This window comes from Schistocerca cancellata, chromosome 2, assembly GCF_023864275.1.
Source record: "Schistocerca cancellata isolate TAMUIC-IGC-003103 chromosome 2, iqSchCanc2.1, whole genome shotgun sequence".
Classification (NCBI taxonomy): domain Eukaryota; kingdom Metazoa; phylum Arthropoda; class Insecta; order Orthoptera; family Acrididae; genus Schistocerca; species Schistocerca cancellata.
In genome coordinates this window covers 1,127,141,289-1,127,163,497 of record NC_064627.1, presented here as the reverse complement: position 1 = coordinate 1,127,163,497, position 22,209 = coordinate 1,127,141,289, and the positions used below count along the sequence as shown (strand labels likewise).

At 44.4% G+C, this 22,209-nt stretch overlaps 1 pseudogene; it reads right to left on the bottom strand.

The window, feature by feature from the left end:
• Window positions 1–601: 601 nt before the first annotated feature.
• Window positions 602–719, bottom strand: LOC126163233 (5S ribosomal RNA; annotated as a pseudogene).
• Window positions 720–22,209: the final 21,490 nt, after the last annotated feature.

Genomic DNA, 22,209 nt, shown 5'->3' with positions numbered 1-22,209 from the left:
CTTGTGCAAACATTGAGTACATGCGAACTGTTGCGTTTGAATGTGGATTCACTGATGGCATATATTCAACTGGATTATTTGGGTGAAGGTGTCAAAGTGAGTCTTTCATCTAAAGATCTTTCGTTGGTGACAGCAACTCAAGGCAAAAATAAAATTTGGACTTTGATCCTGCTCACACCACACGCAGTTAAATTCTCACATATTTACTATAAGAGAGAAAGACATGAGAATAAACATTGGTTATTTCGTCTCGTAAGAATGGTTTTCTTGGCTTTCACGTATGTGCTTACACGGGGTGATAGGTTACATGCTACCAGAAACGCCTTCCAAAACCACGTGTGAGATTTTTATATTCTGTAGCTTACTATGTGTAAACTATTAGTACCATTCTCCGCCCGAACAGGCTATGAAGCCCCAACGGTACCGACCGGCCGCCGTGTCATCCGCAGCCCACAGGCGTCACTGGACGCGGATATGGAGGGGCATGTGGTCAGCACACCGCTCTCCTGCCCGTATAACAGTTTACCAGGCCGGAGCCGCTACTCCTCAGTCAAGTAGCTCCTCAGTTTGCCTCACAAGCAAGGGCTGAGTGCACTTCGCTTGCCAACAGCACTAGGCAGACCGGATGGTCACCCATCCAAGCACTAGCCCAGCCCGGCAGCGCTTAACTTCGGTGATCTGACGGGAAACGGTGTTACCACTGCGGCAAGGCCGTTGGCAAACTATTAGAACTACAGAAAAAAAAGGAACTAAATCATTCTGTAGTATATTTAGGATAGTTAAATTTCGTACTGCGATAAATATCCGATGGAGGTCACGGCTTTCAAGTTGTTTAAGAAAAACGCGATTTACGGTAACTTTTGTTCGTTTTTCTTGTATAAATCGGAAACTATGGCCTCTAACAAAAACGTGTCTCAGTACAAAATTTATCTATTTTAAATTTCCTAGAGAAAGATCTTGTTTACTCTTTCTGTATGACTAATAGTTTGTGTATACTGATTGAGAGAATATGCAAATCTTGCATGTATTATTTGAAGGCATAATGGTTTGCATAAAACCCATAGGTAGGAGCCCTTGAATCACACTGTACATTCGCTAATAAAATTTCTCTTAACACAATTGAGATTCCTTTGTGTGAAGTTAATATTGCTTACATTTTGGATTGTATGCCTCGCTTGAATGAAATAACTGAACTGGTTTCGGTTTATATTTTTAAAACTGCATCGTAGCTTACGATGTTGGAAATTTTGTGCATTAGAACTTCTTGTGCAAACATGGTCTAAATCCACGTGTATTTGTGGTATAATTTTTAAAATTTTAACATCCATCTCGATTCTGTTTGTATTAACCGCTGAACCTTGAAAACATTGTGTCTACGTGGGCTGTTACTTCATCACACGAGTTGTTGTTTAGTCACCCATATCCCCAGATTTGTACAAGTTTCTAGTGCGTTCGATTAAGTCGTTTCCACCGCTTTGGTTTCCTGCACGTCTACGTTCATAAAGTTGATGTCCTCATATTTTTGAGATATGTTTCTCTTCGCATTTCCACGTCCGTGCACTTTCTCTCTTTTCTTTACCATTTTACAAATCCTTCTCCATGTATTTCCTAACTCGTGAAATTCCACGTAAGTGTGTTTGTGCGTAGTCCGTTTGATGTTCATGGGCTGTGACGAGTACTGTCATTCTCCTCCTTAGTTATATCTTTTGATATTGCCGAGGTAGTCGGTATTGATTCTGTTTTTGCTTGAGATTCGTGTGGGTCTTCGATTATCGTTTCGAAAACCTTGTGTTCTTCCTTTTCTGGTTCCCCAATTATGTGAGTAACATTTGCGGGCAGAGAGATTCTCAATTTACACTGAGTGATTTAAAATGGAATGATCATATTATGTTGATTGTCGGTAAAGCAGATGCCAGACTGAGATTCATTGGAAGAATCCTAAGGAAATGCAATCCGAAAACAAAGGAAGTAGGTTACAGTACGCTTGTTCGCCCACTGCTTGAATACTGCTCAGCAGTGTGGGATCCGCACCAGATAGGGTTGATAGAAGAGATAGAGAAGATCACACGGAGAGCAGCGCGCTTCGTTACAGGATCATTTAGTAATCGCGAAAGCGTTACGGAGATGATAGATAAACTCCAGTGGAAGACTCTGCAGGAGAGACGCTCAGTAGCTCGGTACGGGCTTTTGTCAAAGTTTCGAGAACATACCTTCACCGAAGAGTCAAGCAGTATATTGCTCCCTCCTACGTATATCTCGCGAAGAGACCATGAGGATAAAATCAGAGAGATTAGAGCCCACACAGAGGCATACCGACAATCCTTCTTTCCACGAACAATACGAGACTGGAATAGAAGGGAGAACCGATAGAGATACTGAAGGTACCCTCCGCCACACACCGTCCGGTGGCTTGCGGAGTATGGATGTAGATAGATAGATAGTAGATTATAAATAAAATTTATTAATCTCTTACGTAAACGTTAGTGGGTTAAGCTGTAGCGTCTCAGTTCCCCATATGAGATTATTTGTTAGTGCCTGAGTTCCATTTACCATCACAAACTTTTGTTCCGAGTTTCTCGTTCTTGTTGATGGAGTGTGCAATAGTCATAGACATACATGATCAGGATTACGATCAAGATGTATCAGACACTTTCCTGAGTTTCCTTCTTCCATGGCCGGTCGGGGTGACCGAGCGGTTCTAGGCGCTACAGTCAGGAACCGCGCGACCACTACGGTCGCAGGTTCGAATCCTGCCTCGGGCATGGGTGTGTGTGATGTCCTTAGGTTAGTTAGGTTTAAGTAGTTCTAAGTTCTGGGGGACTGATGACCTCAGAAGTTAAGTCCCATAGTGCTCAGAGCCATTTGAACCATTTGAAACTTCTTCCATGTCTTGGCGAAAGCAAAAGTTTTTGAGCCTATTGTTATCTTGCTGCTATCAGGTGCTCGGTGGATCCACAACTAGCCGGCCGCGGTGGTCTAGCGGTTCAGGCGCTCAGTCTGGAACCGCGCGACTACTATGGTCGCAGGTTCGAATCCTGGCTCGGGCATGGATGTGTGAGATGTCCTTAGGTTAGTTAGGTTTAAGTAGTTCTAAGTTCTAGGGGACTGATGACCACAGCAGTTAAGTCCCATAGTGCTCAGAGCCATTTGAACCATTTGATTTGATCCGCAACTGGCATAGTATCATGATTGTTCGTCGTATATTAATAAGACTTTGACATCTGTGAATAAATCCCTGTGACAAGATATGTTTGTCTAACTAAATACAGATACAACGAAGTACCTATTTACAGTACATTTTTGAGAATATACGTGGAAAACCGTTGCGCAGTAGACAAATGTCTTTCGAAATTAGTCCAGTGTGAGCTCAGAGGAGACATTAAATGTTATGACTCTGCTAATTCTCAGAACAATAGAGTTGTTAGCCTCTCCACTTGTATGTATAAACTATGTGATTCCTTGCACTTTGCTTGTTATTCTAACACAAGTTTCGTAGTCACATGTTTTATCGCATACGGCAATAAAGACAAAATCATATCGAAAAACTAAAAGCCCTTTAAGCCATTATTGTCTTCCTGCTCTTTCTGGACCTTAAAACCATATTCGAATGATTTGATTCCATGGTCGTTTCGTCGCTGTAATTGCTATAGTAGTTCTGGTGTGCTGCAAACTCCTATGGCGCACATGTTGGAAGAGCTCGAAACACATTCTTGACCACTGCCGCGACGGACCCCGACCGACTGCGCTATCCAAGCCGGCTGGATTGGCCGAGCGGTTCTAGGAGCCTCACTCTGGAACCGCGCGACCGCTATGGTCGCAGGTTCGAATCCTGTCTCGAGCATGGATTTGTGTGACGTCCTTAGGCTAGTTGGGTTCAAGTAGTTCTAAGTTCTATGGGACTGATGACCTCAGATGTTAAGTCCCGTAGTGCTCAGAGCCATTTGAACCATTCGAGCTAATCATGCAGGACCCGCCTTCAAAACTATGCTTCCGCCAGTAAACCTCACCCATTTTCCAAGCAGGAACTTTGGGAAAGAGTCAGGGTGCCAGGTTCGAGTCTCAGTCCGGCACGCTGTTTTACGTGCTGTGTTGGCTCCGGCTGAGCCTCAGCTGCGGTCTCAACGTCGCTTGATCGTTCGTCATCGCAGGTGGCTCTGCGTATCTGGACAGCCCTGACAGACGAGTCCTGTTGTCCGGAGTGACAAGCCCGCGCGAGAATCGGGTTTTTATCGGCCAGCGGACTGAAATTGATGGGCACCCCGAAATTGCTGCATCCTCTTCCCTGTCGCGCTTTTTTACGCGCGGAGCACTACGGCTTCAAGTCTGGAGCCAAAAACAATTTCTCTTACAAGTTTTGAGCGCGACCATACTGCTAGCACGAAAAGAAGTGCTGCGACCCGTGGTTCTTTCTTGTGTTACATAGTGTTAAGCAATAACAGTTTCCCTAATTTATTTTTACTTTTAGAGAGAGAGAATATGATTCTCGTCCTGCACCTCGGATATGTACAGGGTTATTACAAATGATTGAAGCAATTTCACAGCTCCACAATAACTTTATTATTTGAGATATTTTCACAATGCTTTGCACACACATACAAAAACTCAAAGAGTTTTTTTAGGCATTCACAAATGTTCGATATGTGCCCCTTTAGTGATTCGGCAGACATCAAGCAGATAATCAAGTTCCTCCCACACTCGGCGCAGCATGTCCCCATCAATGAGTTCGAAAGCATCGTTGATGCGAGCTCGCAGTTCTGGCACGTTTCTTGGTAGAGGAGGTTTAAAGACTGAATTTTCACATAACCCCACAGAAAGAAATCGCATGGGGTTAAGTCGGGAGAGCGTGAACGCCATGACATGAATTGCTGATCATGATCTCCACCACGACCGATCCATCGGTTTTCCAATCTCCTGTTTAAGAAATGCCGAATATCATGGTGGAAGCGCGGTGGAGCACCATTCTGTTGAAAGATGAAGTCGGCGCTGTCGGTCTCCAGTTGTGGCATGAGCCAGATAAACGTCTCCTGAACAGTTTTTTTCACAGAAGAAAAAGGGGCCGTAAACTTTAAACCGTGAGATTGCACAAAACACGTTAACTTTTGGTGAATTGCGAATTTGCTGCACGAATGCATGAGGATTCTCTACCGCCCAGATTCGCACATTGTATCTTTTCACTTCACCATTAGGAAAAAATATTGCTTCATCACTGAAAACAAGTTTCGCACTGAACACATCCTCTTCTATGAGCTGTTGCAACCGCGCCGAAAATTCAAAGCGTTTGACTTTGTCATCGGGTGTCAGGGCTTGTAGCAATTTTAAACGGTAAGGCTTCTGCTTTAGCTTTTTCCGTAAGATTTTCCAAACCGTCGGCTGTGGTACGTTTAGCTCCCTGCTTGCTTAATTCGTCGACTTCCGCGGGCCACGCGTGAATCTTGCCCGCACGCGTTCAACCGTTTCTTCGCTCACTGCAGACCGACCCAGAGGCATCCAGAAGCTTTAAACTGCGCATACCATCGCCGAATGGAGTTAGCAGTTGGTGGATCTTTGTTGAACTTCGTCCTGAAGTGTCGTTGCACTGTTATGACTGACTGATGTGAGTGCATTTCAAGCACGACATACGCTTTCTCGGCTCCTGTCGCCATTTTGTCCCACTGCGCTCTCGAGCGCTCTGGCGGCAGAAACCTGAAGTGCGGCTTCAGCCGAACAAAACTTTATGAGTTTTTCTACGTATCTGTAGTATGTCGTGAGCATATGTCAATGAATGGAGCTACAGTGAATTTATGAAATCGCTTCAATCATTTGTAACAGGCCTGTATATCTTTCCGTTATCTTGTATAATATCCCTGTCATCTATTCACGGACATGTGATGTTATAGCGTACTAGTCCCCTAATGTTTTATCCTCTGTCTTAGGTCAAGCTCCACGTCTACAACTGTAAAATGTAAAGCACAATGAAGTGCATTGCAAGTGGTAATTTCTAACGTACAACTTATGTGTCCTTCAATTCACGCATCGAGTGCGGGAAGAATTATTGCGTACGTTTGCACTTAGTCTAATCTTGTCTCTGTGTCCCCTACGGGAGAGATACATAGGATACGAAGTACGTAATATGATCAGATATCCAGATACCCGTTTGCAATGCGCTGTCTATTACTAGATATCACAAAAGGTGGGCGCGCCACTATAAACGTGTAAGTAGACTGTATAGGTTTTTTTATTGGTAACGCCACGTCGCGCTCTGTTTGAAAATCACTGGCTGAGCTTTGTGCAGTCTGTGGCTAGTTTGCATTGTTGTCTGCCATTGTAGTGTTGGGCTGTTGGCTGTTAACAGCGCGTAGCGTTGCGCAGTTGGAGGTGAGCCGCCAGCAGTGGTGGATGTGGGGAGAGAGATGGCGGAGTTGTGAAATTTGTAAGACTGGATGTCATGAACTGCGATGTATATTATGACTTTTCAACACTATTAAGGTAAATACATTGTTTGTTCCCTATCAAAATCTTCCATTTGCTAACTATGCCTATCAGTAGTTAGTGCCTTCAGTAGTTTGAACCTTTTATTTAGCTGGCAGTAGTGGCGCTCGCTGTATTGCAGTAGTTCGAGTAACGAAGATTTTTGTGAGGTAAGTGATTTGTGAAACGTATAGGTTAATGTTTAGTCAGGGCCATTCTTTTGTAGGGATTTCTGAAAGTCAGACTGCGTTGCGCTGAAAAGTATTGTGTCTCAGTTTAAGCACAGTCATGTATAATTGTTCTAAGGGGACGTTTCAAAAGGCCGGCCGGTGTGGCCGTGCAGTGAAAGGCGCTTCAGTCTGGAACCGCGTGAACGCTACGGTCGCAGGTTCGAATCCTGCCTCGGGCATGGATGTGTGTGATGTCCTTAGGTTAGTTAGGTTTAAGTAGTTCTAAGTTCTAGGCGACTGATGACCTCAGAAGTTAAGTCGCATAGTGCTCAGAGCCATTTGAACCATTTTTTGACGTTTCAAATGGATGCCGCGAGCACTGTATCGTTAGTAGATATGCAGTACAAGCGGAGCGGGGCGTCAGCAAAGGGCAGTGAATCTGAACGTGGACTAGTCATTGAATGTCAGTAGGTTTATCAGTGCGGACATGAGAACAGTTAACGATCTTTAGACGACTGCCGGTGATTAGACTTCCAGCAAACATCACCATTCAGTCCCCTTCCTCACATGCAATCCACGCCTGTAGGGCACTAGTGCATTGGGAAAATAACGATAACATCAATTAGGGTCACTCGTGTCCGTACACACCTCTGTGACAATTGCTTGTCTTAAAAATCCCTCGTCCTTCTTCTTCTATACGCTGTAGTGAATGATCACCATGAAGGGCCATCAGATACCGACCACCGCCCCACCCCGACAGGCAGAATAAAAGAATAAGGAGACATATAAGGAAAATTAACTACTTTCTCTCTTTATTAACTCCTATTTACAATTTTGAGCTAAGTTATTGCAATATTACCGATTTTCAGAGCATAAAATATCAATAGCATAAAACAAGGTAATTGCGCGGATTATACAAGCTCATGTCCTTACATTAACAGAATGAAGACTGAGATATTACAAACAGCCACCAGGTGGCACTGTGGTAATTGTTACAAACAAAAATACGTCGTGTCATTTAACGCACAAAGACAAACCAACGATCCAAGAATGTTACACTGCAGACATACAATAAATCAATAATCCAAATCAGAGTACGTCATACTTAAATTTGTTATAATAAATATAAATTAATGTCTTATCAAATTTAAACCTACCTTAAAAACTACAAAAGAAACACTGTACTTTCAATGTATCGTTTAATACACAAGTAGTGAAGCCAGTCAAATGTCATGTTCATATCAGGAAAACACATACAATAAAGATATACATGTCTTAAAATGCAGGCAGCATAAAGCCTAGATGAACATACACTGCTGTTCTGTACCTCGGTGTAGTTAAGCAAACATGAAAAAATTACATAAGGAACATCTAGTGTCTAGTGTTCCACTCATAACTATCGCAAACAGGTCATTAAAAGTACAGAAACTATACAATGAAATCACTTATCTGCCTTTATACAATCACAACATTTATGTTATCAACATGTAGCTCAACGTTTAGGTAATAGCATAGTGCTCGAGGTCTTTGTGTGAAAGATACAGATGACAAGACAGCAGGAATAAAGAAAATTCTTCAAATTGCTTTATAATACATCCAAAAATAAACTTTCTGTACCATACAGTCGTAACAGTTATACAGATAACACCCAGTAGCTTGTATATACAATTCACACTATATTAAGCTATCAAATTGTAGCAAGAGGTTCAAGTAATCCAGAAATGTCAAAACGTAATAGTAACTCGCCCAATGTGTATGTCACATGTGGCGTAAATGCAAACTAAGAGGAAAGACAACGTGCTCCAAGCGTGGGCCTTCCAGGATTCCAGCGCATGAGCGAAAGGCAATCAGTCTCAAAGAAGCAACGAGAGCTCAACTTTCGTGAAAAAATAGAATCACATCATCTTGACAAGAGAAATTTCCTAAATACAAATCGCGAAGAATGCTGAGTAGTCATGTGGATGTAGATGTCACTTCCGGTTATGACTTTCTTGAGACTCAGAAGCTTATGTCCACGTAGCAGCATGGCGTTAGAAAGCATCGCTTGAGAGCTATGGATGGAGGGCAAGAGACAATTCCACATTTCTAGATTTCCGGAAATCATTTGACACGGTAACCCACCGCATGCTGTTAACCAAGGTACAAGCATATGGAATAAGTTCACAGATGTGTGAGTGGCTCGAAGACTTCTAAAATAATAGAATCCTTTATGCTGTCCTCGACGGCTAGTGTTCGTCAGAGACACGGGTATCCTCAGGTCTACCACAGCGAAGTGTAGTAGGACCGCTGTTGTTGGCTATATATATGATTTGGCGGACTGGGTCGGTATCAATATGCGGTTCGCTCATGATCCCGTGGTGTATGGTAAGGTGTTGAAGTTGAGTGACTGTAGCACTTGTCAGGTCTTTCCGTCTTCGGAATTGTGTGAATGATGCTTTTCCGAAAGTCAGATAGTATATCGCCAGACTCATATATTCTACACACCAACGTGAATAGTCGTTTTGTTGCCACTTCCCCCAATGATTTTAGAAATTCTGATGGAATGTTATCTATCCCTTCTGCCTTATTTTACCGTAAATCCTCCAAAGCTCTTTTAAATTCCGATTCTAATACTGGATCCCCTATCTCTTCTAAATCGACTCCTGTTTCTTCTTCTATCACATCAGAGAAATCTTCGCCCTCATAGAGGGTTTCGATGTATTCTTTCCACCTATCTGCTCTCTCCTCTGCATTTCAGGAAAGGAATTAACAAGCAGTGGTACAGGGTACTCTCCGCCACGCACCATACGGTGGCTTGCGAAGTATCTATGTAGATATAGATGTAGTTGACTCCTATAGTTAGAACATATATTGACAGTAGTGACGCTACCACTTTACTTGACTGGTTGGTTCACGCTGTCTTCCTCAGTATGTCAGAGTCGTTAATGCTTTAACGATACAAACACAAAGCGGTATTTGTGGAAATGTTTGCAGTCGCAATACACCATTGGTAATAAGCTGGCGGAAACGGTAGCAGCTGTAAAGAAACAGCTGACCTTACTTTATTTATCGCCTGCTTAACATATTTTGGAAAATGATTCCAATTTTTAAGTTTATTCTTTGAGCTGTTTGGTGGTGTCTACACCATATACCAGATTCATTTGTAGTACAGAATTAATTTATAGATGCTTTTAGAAAAGCAGTCACTCTTGTGTACCTCCTTTGTTTTTGGTAAAAATTAATTTCTATGGTTACACGGAAATATTGGAGGCTATGATAATTTATTAAAAACTAAGCGCACTCAAAATGATTGACAAATACTGCCGCACTATTGGAGTTACAAGCTTACAAATACACATATGCATCAGTAATTTTCGCTACAAATTGTAAACCACCCTTACCGAACTTGTCAAGAACTTCCTGTAAGCCGGCCGCTGTGACCGAGCGGTTGTAGGCGCTTCAGATCGGAACCGCGCTGCCTCTACGGTCGCAGGTTCGAATCCTGCCTCTGGTATGGATGTGTGTGATGTCCATAGGATAGTTAGGTTTAAGTAGTTCTAAGTCTAGGGGATTGATGACCTCAGATGTTAAGCCCCATAATGCTCAGAACCATTTGAACCATTTTGAACTTCCTGTAATGAGGGAGTCTCACTACGGATTACGCTGTCCACGTGCATAGAAAATGAAAGATGGAAAAAGTCGCAGTATTATTGAAAGAAGATCATATCTTTTATTATTCTTTTCAGTTTTCGTAGCTAATAAGATTTGGAAATACCACATAGGAATCAGTGTGGGACGCGTCTTGTACAGTGATGAACGACAGCGATTATATTTTACTACTGTATGTGTTAACAATACGCAGTTGTTTTAATGATTACATCTTAGTCATAGTCTGGCTGTTACCGTGAAACAACTCATTCTATAACCATCACTGACCGTGTAAGAGACAGCTGACGTATTATAAAATTATTTATCGTGTGTGGGGTGTTAAAACCGTCCCACTTTTCGAAAGACCTCCCCAAATTATTGAAATCAGTCAGTCCCTTCAGAGTGCTTGAAGCTTCAATTAAGAGATATATTCCGCCCATTGACACTATTATCTGCACGTCCGCCGACAATAGTACGCCGGCGTAACGACTAATATGCGATGCTGACAAAGAGAACGCTATGGGCGCTGGTAGCCGCCGCAAGCTGCCACATACACTATGCGATCAAAAGTATCCGGACACCACCAAAAACATACGTTTTTCATATTAGGTGCATTGTGCTGCCAGCTACTGCCAGATACTCCATATCAGCGACCTCAGTAGTCATTAGACATCGTGAGAGTACAGAATGGGGCGCTCCGCGGAACTCACGGACTTCGAACGTGGTCAAGTGATTGGGTGTCACCTGTCTGTACATCTGTACACGAGATTTCCACACTCCTAAACATCCCTAAGTCCGCTGTTTCCGATGTGACAGTGAAGTTGAAACGTGAAGGGACAGGTACAGCACAAAGGCGTACATTCCGACCCCGTCTGTTGACTGACAGAGACCACCGACAGTTGAAGAGGGCGGTGAGTACTATGACAGTTAGGTGGGAGGTGAGAAAACTTGGATTTCGTGGTCGAGCGGCTGCTCATAAGCCACACATCGTGCCGGTAAGTGCCAAACGACGCCTCGCTTGGTATAAGGAGCGTAAACGTTGGACGACTGAACAGTGGAAAAACGCTGAGTGAAATGATGAATCACGGCACACAGTGTGGCGATCCGATGGCAGGGTGAGGGTATGGCGAATGCCCGGTGAACGTCATCTGCCAGCGTATGTAGTGCCAACAGTAAAATTCGGAGGCGGTGGTGTTATGGTGTGGTCGTGTTTTTCATGGAGGGGGGCATGCACCTCTTGTTGTTTTGTGTGGCACTACCACATTACAGGCCTACGTTAATATTTTAATCACCTTCATGCTTCATACTGTTGAAGCGCAATTCGGGGATGGCGACTGCATCTTTCAACACGATCGAGCACCTGCCTTCGTAATCCACGGCCTGTGGCGGAGTGGCTACACGACAAAAACATCCCTGTAATCCACTGACCTGCACAGAGTGCCGACGTGAACCGTGTAGAACACCTTTGGGATGTTTTGGAACGCCGACATCGTGCCAGTCCTGACCGACCGACATCGATACCTGTCGTCGGTGCAGCACTCCGTGAAGAATGGGCTGCCGTTCCCCAAGAAACCTTCCAGCACCTGACTGGCCCTATGCCTGCGAGAGTGGAAGCTGTCATCAAGGCTAAGAGTGGGTCAACATCATTCTGAATTCCAGCATTACGGATGGAGGGCGACACGAGCTTGTAAGTTATTTTCAGCCAGGTGTCCGGATACTTTTGATCACGTAGTGTATTATCGTTGTCGCAGTTTCTCAATGGTGGGAGGCTCCTTGTCTATCTCAAGCGGATCTGGCATCGTCTCACCAGCCAGGTTCAAATGGTTCAAATGGCTCTGAGCACTATGGGACTTAACATATGCGGTCATCAGTCCCCTAGAACTTAGAACTACTTAGACCTAACTAACCTAAGGACATCACACAACACCCAGTCATCACGAGGCAGAGAAAATCACCAGCCAGGTATCCGTAAAGTTGTGTGTATGAGCTCGAAGAGGATTACACGTACACTTTTTAGTTTTCCAAAATAATTTTAAATAGTTTATTCCAACATTTTCTACCTAGTCCTGTTCGAAGTGATATTGCTGACAGTGTAATTTTTAGCGATGTCTTGTGCTTGTAAGAAAACGATGTTACTCTGATTTATATATTTCGTCATTGTTTACAAGTCTACTATTAGTATCCTTATAGCGTGTTCATTTTTATAACGGACTATGAGGTTATTTGTATGCTGTTGGTGACGTCACGTACTCACAGACAGGGACCGTCGAGTGTAGCGGAGGGCGCTTGCATACAATCTCATGAAATCAGCAGAAGGAATGAATCGTGCTTTCCAAAATTGCTGCCAGCAGTCGAGCTAGTACAATGACTGTGCGTACGAAGTTCAAAAGAATGGGTTACAACTGTCGATCAGTTCCTCAAGTCACAAATTTCTGTACTCAATGGTAAGCAACGGGTGATGTAGGGTGGAGAGAGACTCCAGTGTACAACAGAAAACAGTCATCAAGTGATTTGGAGTGATGAATCACGCTATAGCCTGTGGCAATCAGATGGTTGGGTTTGGGTTTGTCAAATGGCTGGGGAGCGTTACCCTCCATCATGTGTTGTGCTAACAGTGATGTACGGAAGAAGTGGTAGTACGGTGTGGGTAGTTTTTCGGGGTTATTGTGCTAAGAGGACGCTGAAATCGGAAGGATATTAACACATTACAGGGCTATTACAAATGATTGAAGCGATTTCACAAATTCACTGTAGATCCATTCATTGACATATGGTCACGACACACTACACATACACTGAAGCCGCACTTCAGGTTTCTGCCGCCAGAGCGCTCGAGAGCGCAGTGAGACAAAATGGCGACAGGAGCCGAGAGAGCGTGTGTCGTGCTTGAAATGCACTCACATCAGTCAGTCATAACAGTGCAACGACAATTCAGGACGAAGTTCAACAAAGATCCACCAACTGCTAACTCCATTCGGCGATGGTATGCGCAGTTTAAAGCTTCTGGATGCCTCTGTAAGGGGAAATCAACGGGTCGGCCTGCAGTGAGCGAAGGAACGGTTGAACGCGTGCGGGCAAGTTTCACGCGTAGCCCACGGAAGTCGACGAATAAAGCAAGCAGGGAGCTAAACGTACCACAGCCGACGGTTTGGAAAATCTTACGGAAAAGGCTAAAGCAGAAGCCTTACCGTTTACAATTGCTACAAGCCCTGACACCCGATGACAAAGTCAAACGCTTTGAATTTTCGGCGCGGTTGCAACAGCTCATGGAAGAGGATGCGTTCAGTGCGAAACTTGTTTTCAGTGATGAAGCAACATTTTTTCTTAATGGTGAAGTGAACAGACACAATGTGCGAATCTGGGCGGTAGAGAATCCTCAAGCATTCGGGCAGCAAATTCGCAATTCACCTAAAGTTAACGTGCTTTGTGCAATCTCACGGTTTAAAGTTTACGGCCCCTTTTTCTTCTGCGAAAAAAACGTTACAGGACACGTGTATCTGGACATCCTGGAAAATTGGCTCATGCCACAACTGGAGACCGACAGCGCCGACTTCATCCTTTCAACAGGATGGTGCTCCACCGCACTTCCACCATGATGTTCGGCATTTCTTAAACAGGAGATTGGAAAACCGATGGATCGGTCGTGGTGGAGATCATGATCAGCAATTCATCTCATGGCCTCCACGCTCTCCCGACCTAACCCCATGTGATTTATTTCTGTGGGGTTATGTGAAAGATTCAGTGATTAACCCTCCTCTACCAAGAGACGTGCCAGAATTGCGAGCTCGCATCAACGGTGCTTTCCAACTCATTGATGGGGACATGCTGCGCCGAGTGTAGGAGGAACTTGATTATCGGCTTGATGTCTGCCGAATCACTAAAGGGGCACATATCAAACATTTGTGAATGCCTAAAAAACCTTTTTGAGTTTTTGTATGTGTGTGCAAAGCATTGTGATAATATCTCAAATAATAAAGTTATTGTAGAGCTGTGAAATCGCTTCAATCATTTGTAATAACCCTGTCTTTAGCTTTGTGTACTACATACAGTAGAAGAACACGTAAGAGACGATGATTGTTTATATCAGCACGTCATAAAGCAACGTCATTGAGGCATTTGTCTGTAGACGGTAACGTTCTCGATATGAACTGGCGTGCCCAATACCCCAACATGAACCCAGTGGACTACCATTTGAAGGAGTTAAAATGTCGAATTCTCTCCAGATCTTACCTTCCAACATCACTGCCATCTCTAGCGACGGCACTCAAGGAAGAATGAGCTGCCATTTCTCCACAGACATACAGATACGTCACTGAAAGAGTCCAAAGTAGAGTTCAAACCGTCATAAAGGCGAAAGGTAGACATACCTCCTTAACGTCCGCTAATAGGTCTCAGGATACTTTCCATCAGCTGGTATAATTCCTAGACCCCTCATGTAAATCTGGTGCTTGCTACCAGGCTTTTTGGGATATTTCACGTCTGTCCTCATGTGTCTGTCATTTCTTGTTATTCGGTAGCTGCGTGACGCTCTTTCGTAAGTAGAACAAACCTATGACCACGGCGCGTTTCGGAATTTTTCACACTAAGAAACATTGCCAAGACAAAAGAATTGATAAATGTAAAACGTTCTGGGTCAGACATGAAATCGGACCAGACGCCTTTGTATCCGTTGTGCGTATGCACTACGCTACCCAATCCGGTTTAATAAGCCACAGCTGCAAAATACTAACACGAATTCTTAACAGACGAATGGAAAAACTAGCAGAAGCCGACCTCGGGGAAGATCAGTCTGGATTCCGTAGAAATATTGGAACACGTGAGGCAATACTGACCTTACGACTTACCTTAGAAGAAAGATTAAGGAAAGGCAAATGTACGTTTCTAGCATTTGTAGACTTAGAGAAAGCTTTTGACAATGTTGACTGGAATACTCTCTTTCAAATTCTAAAGGTGGCAGGGGTAAAATACAAAGAGCCAAAGGCTATTTACAATTTGTACAGGAACCAGATGGCAGTTATAAGAGTCGAGGGACGTGAAAGGGAAGCAGTGGTTGGGAAGGGAGTAAGACAGGGTTGTAGCCTCTCCCCGATGTTATTCAATCTGTATATTGAGCAAGCAGTAAAGGAAACAAAAGAAAAATTCGGAGTAGGTATTAAAATCCATGGAGAAGAATTAAAAACTTTGAGGTTTGCCGATGACATTGTAATTCTGTCAGAGACAGCAAAGGACTTGGAAGAGCAGTTGAATGGAATGGACAGTGTCTTGAAAGGAGGATATAAGATGAACATCAACACAAGCAAAACGGGGATAAGGGAATGTAGTCGAATTAAGTCGGGTGATGCTGAGGGAATTAGATTAGGAAATGAGACACTTAAAGTGGTAAAGGAGTTTTGCTATATGGGAAGCAAAATAGCTGATGATGGTCGAAGTAGAGAGGATATAAAATGTAGACTGGCAATGGCAAGGAAAGCGTTTCTGAAGAAGAGAAATTTGTTAACATAGAGTATAGATTTAAGTGTCAGGAAGTCATTTATGAAAGTATTTGTATGGAGTGTAGCCATGTATGGAAGTGAAACATGGACGGTAAATAGTTTGGACAAGAAGAGAATAGAAGCTTTTGAAATGTGGTGCTACAGAAGAATGCTGAAGATTAGATGGGTAGATCACATAACTAATGAGGAAGTATTGAAGAGGATTGGGGAGAAGAGAAGTTTGTGGCACAACTTGACCAGAAGAAGGGATCGGTTGGTAGGACATGTTCTGAGGCATCAAGGGATCACCAATTTAGTATTGGAGGGCAGCGTGGAGGGTAAAAATCGTAGAGGGAGACCAAGAGATGAATGAATACACTAAGCAGATTCAGAAGGATGTAGGTTGCAGTAGGTACTGGGAGATGAAGCAGCTTGCACAGGATAGAGTAGCATGGAGAGCTGCATCAAACCAGTCTCAGGACTGAAGACCACAACAACAACAACAACCCAATCTGGTGATGACTTTATGGCTCTTCTCAAAAGTACGTAGGCAGCATCAGCGGATAGTAATTAAACTCTGCGATTGGTTCTTCACTGGTGAAACAGGCTTCACCTCAGAACAGCTCCTTTGTAGCATGATGAGGACCTACGTTGTAGCGCAACAAGACTACCTGGCCCAACACGATGCGAGTTCCGGCGTCAGCAAGAGTTGGAGACTGCACACTCTATGAATGGCGCGAGTGCAGGTGCCCCGTGTGCTTGCCACACAGAACTGTGCGCGGCACCCATTTGCTGCGTGTGCTGCCTAGGCCTGCCTCTCATCTCCGTTACCAACAACTGTTCTTCAAAGTCGAGAAACCGTACAGTTCGTGGGCCTACTCGTTCGTTCTTTTATGTCATTACTTGCGCTATGCCCCTAAACAGTTGAAAACATCCGCGTCAGACACTTTCGTACATGATTGCTTCGCCTTATTTAAATTGTCACAGTTTCAATAGCACTGATAGACAGAACAGCAGTTTTCTTGGTCGCATCTATTCTGGTCAAGGAGCAAAGCCATATCCATGCTGAAATGCTATCTAACAGAATATAGTTTTTACGCGCACTTACTTTGTATATTGATTGATCGGATGCCTCCAGTGAAGTCGATGCCCGTAAAGTGACTCACGTAGAGCTTAGTTTACTGACACACCTGAAAATAAATTATCAGCAGTGTGTTGAGGGGGAAACCAAAGAGCGTTTCCCGGAAAGCTGGCACTGTGATAGAGCTGCGCCGAAAAGTGTTAAACTACACTCCTGGAAATGGAAAAAAGAACACATTGACACCGGTGTGTCAGACCCACCATACTTGCTCCGGACACTGCGAGAGGGCTGTACAAGCAATGATCACACGCACGGCACAGCGGACACACCAGGAACCGCGGTGTTGGCCGTCGAATGGCGCTAGCTGCGCAGCATTTGTGCACCGCCGCCGTCAGTGTCAGCCAGTTTGCCGTGGCATACGGAGCTCCATCGCAGTCTTTAACACTGGTAGCATGCCGCGACAGCGTGGACGTGAACCGTATGTGCAGTTGACGGACTTTGAGCGAGGGCGTATAGTGGGCATGCGGGAGGCCGGGTGGACGTACCGCCGAATTGCTCAACACGTGGGGCGTGAGGTCTCCACAGTACATCGATGTTGTCGCCAGTGGTCGGCGGAAGGTGCACGTGCCCGTCGACCTGGGACCGGACCGCAGCGACGCACGGATGCACGCCAAGACCGTAGGATCCTACGCAGTGCCGTAGGGGACCGCACCGCCACTTCCCAGCAAATTAGGGACACTGTTGCTCCTGGGGTATCGGCGAGGACCATTCGCAACCGTCTCCATGAAGCTGGGCTACGGTCCCGCACACCGTTAGGCCGTCTTCCGCTCACGCCCCAACATCGTGCAGCCCGCCTCCAGTGGTGTCGCGACAGGCGTGAATGGAGGGACGAATGGAGACGTGTCGTCTTCAGCGATGAGAGTCGCTTCTGCCTTGGTGCCAATGATGGTCGTATGCGTGTTTGGCGCCGTGCAGGTGAGCGCCACAATCAGGACTGCATACGACCGAGGCTCACAGGGCCAACACCCGGCATCATGGTGTGGGGAGCGATCTCCTACACTGGCCGTACACCACTGGTGATCGTCGAGGGGACACTGAATAGTGCACGGTACATCCAAACCGTCATCGAACCCATCGTTCTACCATTCCTAGACCGGCAAGGGAACTTGCTGTTCCAACAGGACAATGCACGTTCGCATGTATCCCGTGCTCTAGAAGGTGTAAGTCAACTACCCTGGCCAGCAAGATCGCCGGATCTGTCCCCGATTGAGCATGTTTGGGACTGGATGAAGCGTCGTCTCACGCGGTCTGCACGTCCAGCACGAACGCTGGTCCAACTGAGGCGCCAGGTGGAAATGGCATGGCAAGCCGTTCCACAGGACTACATCCAGCATCTCTACGATCGTCTCCATGGGAGAATAGCAGCCTGCATTGCTGCGAAAGGTGGATATACACTGTACTAGTGCCGACATTGTGCATGCTCTGTTGCCTGTGTCTATGCGCCTGTGGTTCTGTCAGTGTGATCATGTGATGTATCTGACCCCAGGAATGTGTCAATAAAGTTTCCCCTTCCTGGGACAATGAATTCACGGTGTTCTTATTTCAATTTCCAGGAGTGTATAAACTGTGACCTTCCGAAATGTGGACGGTAACGACTGATCTTTACGAGCACGGTAGCAGCAGACTAGCATCAGAAGCTAAATGGCAAGGGCAATTCTCAAATTTCGTTTAAGAGGAAAGATTGAATAAATGTGTACGTTTCTGAATAAATGGGTACGTTTCTGAAAAATAAAGTGGAAGGGAGTATGTTCACGTTATGTGCTGATATACTGTATAGTGTTTGACGTGTACTTCATGCTCAAAACTCAGGCGAGACCAGAAGAACAAAATTCAAAGTCTTTACACTGTGGAAGGCCAAATCCTTGGTCATCTCCTACAGTGTGAAACGTCAAAACATAAATTTCACAGGTTATTAATCGTAGAATAGCAAGAATAAATCCACCACTGTGGTCGACGACTCTCTCTTATAGTTCAGCAATAGACACAGAGATTATAGCTGCCTCAGAAAGCTGTCTACTGACGCAGGCGCAGCACGGAAGTACATCTCTGCAATTCCACCACTTCTTTGCAACCAGTGGTGCCAACAAAAATGTAACATTTCAGAGAGTAGAGAGTTTTACCAAATCTGTCAGATTGAAGACTAACCGTATATTCATTCAGCGATCAATTGAAGTTAAATGACTGCAAACTTTTGTGGCTTGGAGAAAATTTTCTAAAGTTGAAACCTAACAAACTATCAAAACTTCACCTCATCATGACATGCGACAGCAGTTGTTCTGAGAATATCTGCAGAATGAGTCGCAGGCGAACGCGCTATACACAATCACGAATCGGAGTGTTGAAAGCAAGCGTAAACAATAACAATAACAATAACAATACTTTGCCCGCGAAAGGCAAAGGTCCCGAGTTCGAGTCTCGGTCGGGCACACGGTTTTAATCTGCCAGGAAGTTTCATATCAGCGCACACTCCGCTGCAGAGTGAAAATCTCATTCTGGAAACATCCCCCAGGCTGTGGCTAAGCCATGTCTCCGCAATATCCTTTCTTTCAGGAGTGCTAGTTCTGCAAGGTTCGCAGGAGAGCTTCTGTAAAGTTTGGAAGGTAGGAAACGAGATACTGGCAGAAGTAAAGCTGTGGGACCGGGCGTGAGTCGTGCTTCGGTAGCTCAGATGGTTGAGCACTTGCCCGCGGAAGGCAAAGGTGCCGAGTTCGAGTCTCGGTCGGGCACACAGTTTTAATCTGCCAGGAAGTTTCTTATCAGCGCACACTCCGCTGCAGAGTGAAAATCGCATTCTGGAAACATCCCCCAGGCTGTGGCTAAGTCATGTCTCCGCAATATCCTTTCTTTCAGGAGTGCTAGTTCTGCAAGGTTCGCAGGAGAGCTTCTGTAAAGTTTGGAAGGTAGGAGACGAGATACTGGCAGAAGTAAAGCTGTGGGACCGGGCGTGAGTCGTGCTTCGGTAGCTGAGATGGTAGAGCACTTGCCCGCGAAAGGCAAAGGTCCCGAGTTCGAGTCTCGGTCGGGCACACAGTTTTAATCTGCCAGGAAGTTTAATAACAATAGTTGATTCACGTGAGGTTTTTTATGAAATAAGACAATATATAATATTTTAAGGCGACCGAACTGAATGAGAAAATCCATGGTTAACTAGAATGAAGTTGTGAAATTGTTTGAATGGTAATGTACTTTGAATGAACTTGGACAGCGTAGGGACGTATTATATGACTTTAAAAGTATAAAGGTGGTCAGAAACAGTGCAAAAAGCTTATAAGCGTGTCCCACGGTAGCTTCTGCCGACAAATAATTGTCAAGAAATAATTCCATGCGTTGCGCAACGTCCAAGTTAATAACACTGAAATTAACCAAACTGGCCTTTGGGCGCGCAAATTAAGCGGCCTACCAAATAAAATTAGGGTCAGTTGCTCTCATAGGGTAGATGATAGTGCAAGACACTGATCAGCTTTTGGCTCGGGTTCGATCCTTAATACTGTCCCTGGTGCAGTTCTTGTATCGCTCTCTCTTCGCTTTAGGAAACCAAACAAAGAACTTGTCTGGCGGCACGCTCTTTGGCGGGCCGCTAGAATTTGCGAGCGCTACGGCTTGTTTGGCTAATTTCAATCTAAACTATCTCGGACACGGCACAACGTATCAAACTTTTTTCATAACAATTATTTCTCAGCACAATCTACCCTGCAACAGCCTTACAGGCTGTCTCTGATCACCCTGTGTATAGTAAACACAGTTTCTGATATTAAGATACCTTTATGATTCACATAGTTACGTGGAGTTGTTAGAATATGAACTTAATAAGACATGAGTCACTCGCACGGTTCCAACTGAAATGAAAGCAACATAGGATGGACGCAAGGAAACAAAATTTTACTTCCAGTAATCTTAATACACGTAAAAAACACAAGTACGTTCTCAGAAATCTGAGACTGAATGCTGACGATGCTGTGTCTGCTTAAATGTGGCATAACCAAATGACTTTTAAGAAGTGGAGAACAAGGTAGATAAAATTCTGCTTAGTATACTGAATACATGCTCTCTTTAAATGTGGATAAAAGCTACGTCATGCCTCTTACAAAAAGAAATTAGAAAATTAGTTGTACTTTCTGGAGTGTGTTCCATTGTGTAAATGTATAGGGGTAATACTAAACGTAACCTGAAACGGAACAAACACGTGAAACTGGCATCAGGAAAGGAGAAAACATATATTTTTATCAGGGCAGGATTCAGAGTAAGAGTGAGTTGTCTGCAAATGAAGTCGTACGCAAGGCTTTGTTGTGACCTGTTTTATGAATAACATAATCCGGGTTTATCGTCTCGTCAACAATGTCATCGTTAGAAGGAAAAAGAAAGGAAGATAAGGATTTAAAATCTAATCGATCAACGGGTCATTGGAGACGTAGCACCAGTTTGGATTGAGGACAGATGAGAATGAAAATCGACGTACCTTTTCGAAAAAGTGATTCTGACATTCGCCTTAAGCGATGTGAGGAAATCTGGATGATCGAGTGCGGATCTGAACTGCCGTCCTTCCGAATGCGAGTTCAGTGCCTTAGTGCTGCACTTTCCCAAGCGTGGTGCCATACGAGACTAAGCACAATGTTTCGTTTAATAGGCAAGGCGAATCACTGTGGTTGTACTATGATGTGTAATTCCTGTGTGGAAATGGGTGGCTTCGTCACTGTTTGATAATGGATGCTTCACATTCGAAACCGGTAGCTAAAAAAATATAAATTGCAAGTGAAACTGTACAATGCACTGCCCTTCAATAAAACTGTAATACCAAGACTTTGGCATGTAACAGACGTCAAACTGGTATAATGTACTAAATGCTTGGATGTACATATGATGGGATTGTCAGCGGAGCCTTACAATTTGTAGTAATAGCCTCGAGCGTTATTTGTGCTCTACGTAGTGACCCTTAAATATGGTGCTTTTTCTCCACATCATAAAATCATCTCGTCCATATTCTTAAGATCCTACAACACAATGATTTATTCATCCGAGGACACTGGTAGATACCAGAGCCTTTTCAGGAAAATACAGAGCTGCATTAGGCCAAAGTATCACCCAAATGATGCGTAACTACACTACTGGCCATTAAAATAGCTACACCACGAAGATGACGTGCCACAGACCCGAAATTTAACGGACAGGAAGAAGATGCTGTGATATGCAAATGATTAGCGTTTCAGAGCATTCACAGAAGGTTGGCACCGGTGGCGACACCTACAACGTGCTGACATGAAGAAAGTTTCCAACCGATTTCTCATACACAAACAGCAGTTGACCGGCGTTGCCTCGTGAAACGTTGTTGTGATGCCTCGTGTAAGGAGGAGAAATG